This window comes from Triticum urartu, unplaced genomic scaffold (assembly GCF_003073215.2).
Source record: "Triticum urartu cultivar G1812 unplaced genomic scaffold, Tu2.1 TuUngrouped_contig_5768, whole genome shotgun sequence".
Classification (NCBI taxonomy): Eukaryota; Viridiplantae; Streptophyta; class Magnoliopsida; order Poales; family Poaceae; genus Triticum; species Triticum urartu.
In genome coordinates this window covers 1-3,748 of record NW_024116470.1, presented here as the reverse complement: position 1 = coordinate 3,748, position 3,748 = coordinate 1, and the positions used below count along the sequence as shown (strand labels likewise).

General features: G+C 50.2%; 1 pseudogene; it reads right to left on the bottom strand.

Annotated features, from left to right (window-relative positions):
• Positions 1-2,170: 2,170 nt before the first annotated feature.
• LOC125529682 lies at positions 2,171-2,820 on the bottom strand (annotated as a pseudogene).
• Positions 2,821-3,748: the final 928 nt, after the last annotated feature.

Genomic DNA, 3,748 nt, shown 5'->3' with positions numbered 1-3,748 from the left:
TGGAGGAGCTCTGGGTCGGGGAGGAGTTCATGGCATTGCCTGCAACCCTACGCAGGCGCATAAGAGCCCGTGGAGGCGCGAGGTGACTTGTGCAGATGCGCTTGAGGAAATGTCAAGCTAGGGCGGCGCGAAGGAGACGACATCGCACCGGAGTTGGAGATGAATGTGGAGACAAAGAGGGGGCATATAGGAGGAAGAAGATGATTATTATATGACATATGGGACCAATAAAATCTGCTAAAAAAATTATAACTCAGATGCAACATCAATGTTGACTAGTCAACCTAGATGCCACGTTACACAAAACCACCCTCGAAGTGTCTTTGGGGTAAAGTGAATGGTGTCGAAAGTTTAGGATTGTGTACTAACTGGTTTTGAAGTTGGGAGTTGTAACTTAAACTAGGGCATGAGTTCAAGATTAAATTATGCACTTTTCTCTTGATCGAACCATATCCAACAAAGTTCAATCATATCTTCCGGAAACCCCAGTAGTTTCAGGTGTTCCGGTAGGTGTAAGTTGTGGAACAATTCCACAACTCTTTAGATGGTTGCTTAACTCATGACTCAAATACTCAACTCGGTGATCAGCCCGAAAAAACATAATTTTCAAGGAGGATTGTTGCATCTAGGAGCGGTGAAACCGCTCATACAAGTAAGTCAAGTTCCACTGTCGGGGTGTGGATTCCAAATGAAAAATGGGCATGCATCAAAAAGGACCTTCTGCTGCTCTCACGGAGATGCTACACAAGCCATTGTCATCCACCTACACGAGCACTGAGTCCCTCTGGCCGAGTCTAACTTCAAGACGATGTCCTCAAGAGGAGACATGATGCCAAGCAAAGCCAGCGTCGTCATCATCCGACCCGGAAGACCGGATCTAGGGTTTCCCCCGAAGAATGTCAGGCAGGGGAAGGGAGCGGCATGGGGCTGGGGGCGCGACAACCTGATTGTACGACCGCCGGGTTTGAAAGCGGTGGGTGGATTGTACGACCGCCGGGTTTGAAAGCGGTGGGGAGCAGCAGAAGCACCCTCCACATGCAAAGTGCGTCGGGCGAGTTATGTCAGCCAACCTCGCGGGATTGAAGCGGCATATGTTTGCTCTATCGGACATAGCGTTCCTCTTTGGAGTCGTCGAGTTTGGTGGATATGCTAGTGGCAGTCCGGATTGATACGACGGTTGTCGGTGTGCACCTTGATAGCGGCATAAGCGCTCGAGTGCCCGGCCGGGTGTGTCGTGGGGTGTTGGCCTTCTGACATGTTGTATGTGTTGTGGTGCTTTAGGCCTAGTCTTGTTAGGCGCTGCTAAGGTTTTCGCCCGGTTTTCCTTGATAAACTGAACAACCCTTTCTCATTTCTTCTTTTTTAGCACTCGCCTTATGCAGTGCATTCCTCCTCTGGGGTGTTACTTGTAATACCTCTTTCTGATCAATGAATTTGGCAGCTCTCCTGCCAACATTCCAAAAAAAAGGACCTTACTTTGCAGGAGGGCATTCCAAGCCATGGTCACATGGGTCGGGACAGGGATCACTCAATCTCAGCCGAGAGCATCCACCTGTACGCAGCCCAGCCTCTAGAGGATACGCTAGCGGTTGCCGGAATGAATGAGAAACAATTTTTAACACCAGAACAACATGTGTGCATGGAATTACACCGCAACGATTTTAGCAACATCAATCTTAGCATATATAGAACTCATGTCAGACGATCACATAGAGAAAAGGTGAATACATCAAACATAACCACAATTCATCCAGTCTAATTATACAGTAACCACAATCCATCCAGTCTAATTATATAGCCAGTGTAGCCCAAATGGAGTAACTACTAGAGTCGATCAGGATATTAACACTAGATTCACAAATACTTTTTTTTGGAAATGAAGGTATACCCCCAGCCTCTGCATCATGATGATGCATGCGGTCATTTTATTAAAAATGCAGGAAGTATCATCATAAAGATTCACAAATACTACGGCACTAGTACCCCATCAATCTACGTTATTTCCTAGAATAAAAATGCAGGAAGTATCATCATAAAGATTCACAAATACTACGGCACTAGTACCCCATCGATCTACGTTATTCCCTAGAACTAGGCTCTCATCGATGGGTACCTCATGAGCTGATTCACGAACATCATCCCTTTGCAGGCAGCTAGCTGAAGCCACAGGCTAGGCTACGCACTGCATGCTTGCGCCGCCCATCACCTCCAGGAGGAGGGCCACGCAGCTGAGGAGGTCGCACACCACCATGAAGCAGATGATCACGGTGTAGTAGATCCTGCCCAAGATGTATCCTGAGTCGGCGGCGTGGAGGATCTAGATGGTGCTGGCGTACATGCAATGGAAGAGGATGGTGACCGCGAGCGCGAGGTAGGCAAGGGCACGGCGGGGCCAGCGACGGTGGCGCGGGACAGCGCCAGCGCCGCCGCGGCCGCCTGGGATGCGGCGCAGCACAGCATCCCGACGAAGAGGGCGATTAGCCTGGCTTCCTCCGCGTCCGTCAGCTGGATGCACGGCAGAATGAAGGAGGACTGCAGAGGAAGAGGAACACCATACCAGCTTGGCGCATGATGGATCGGTCGCGATCGATAATGTCAAGCATCCGAGGGGTAGTACACTGTACACGGGTAGGTAGCTGGTTACCTGGATGCACGCGATACGGAAGTAGGCGGCTATGTAGCCGCTTGCTGCTCCGGAGACGATGCTGAAGGCGTTGATGAGCGCCCATGCGCAGACCAGTGGGACGTCATCCCGGATCTCCTTTTTGGCCTCGCTCGGAGGCAGCAGATGAGGCGTCTTGCCGTCCATGGAGATCCAAGCTACTAGGCAGGAGTAGGACGAGATCAGCAACAACGTATGGTTAGTTCCTCCTCTCTAATTTCATGTCCCCATTCAACATGAAAGAAGAAGAAGAAGAAGAAGAAGAAGAAGAAGAAGAAGACATTAGCAAGATGGCCGGAGATGGAGGGGACTCACCGTCACGTCACTCGCTGGTCGGATGCAAGGGACTTTCTTCCTAGCTTGTTAGCTTGGTGTGCTTCCCTCTGAAGGTGCTCGAGCTGCAACTACAGAGCTAGCTAGTGGTGGAGGGAGGGAGTTTAAGTGGCCGAAGGAGCGACATGGGGCCGCCCCAAAACCCACTACGTGTCGAGCACCGCAGCCTGAGCTGCACAGTCTGGTGCGAGCAGGGAAGCATGTGACGGTCTCATCTCAGGGCAGTGACTAAGGGAAACTACCGGGAAGTTGCCCCTATACCCTCCTTGGCAATGCAGTGGCACGCCTAATATCTTTGCAGGTGTCACTAGTAGAAAAAAGGTCTATTGTCCCGGTTTGTAAGGGCCTTTTGTCCCGGTTTCTGAATCGGGACTAAAGGGTCGGTACTAATGCCCTGTCCCTTTAATCCCGGTTCAATTCAGAACCGGAACAGATGGGCCTTCACGTGGCTTGTGCGCGGAGCCCAGACAGGAGGGCCTTTGGTCCCGGTTGGTGGCAAACGAAGAAAACGGAAGATCGTCATGAACATATATGCATACAGAGAGAAGTGATATCGACCACCTCTCCTTCTCCGAGAGATTGGTCGAACAACAAGTTCTCGTATATCTATCCGACACTACCGGCTACATATATACAATAATTATCTCTTACAAATATAATCTCCTAACATACGGACTCATGGTCCACATAGTATTCTCCGTCTTCAGCGATCACGTGGTCAAGAAAGAATGCCGCCAATTTCTCTTGAATTGC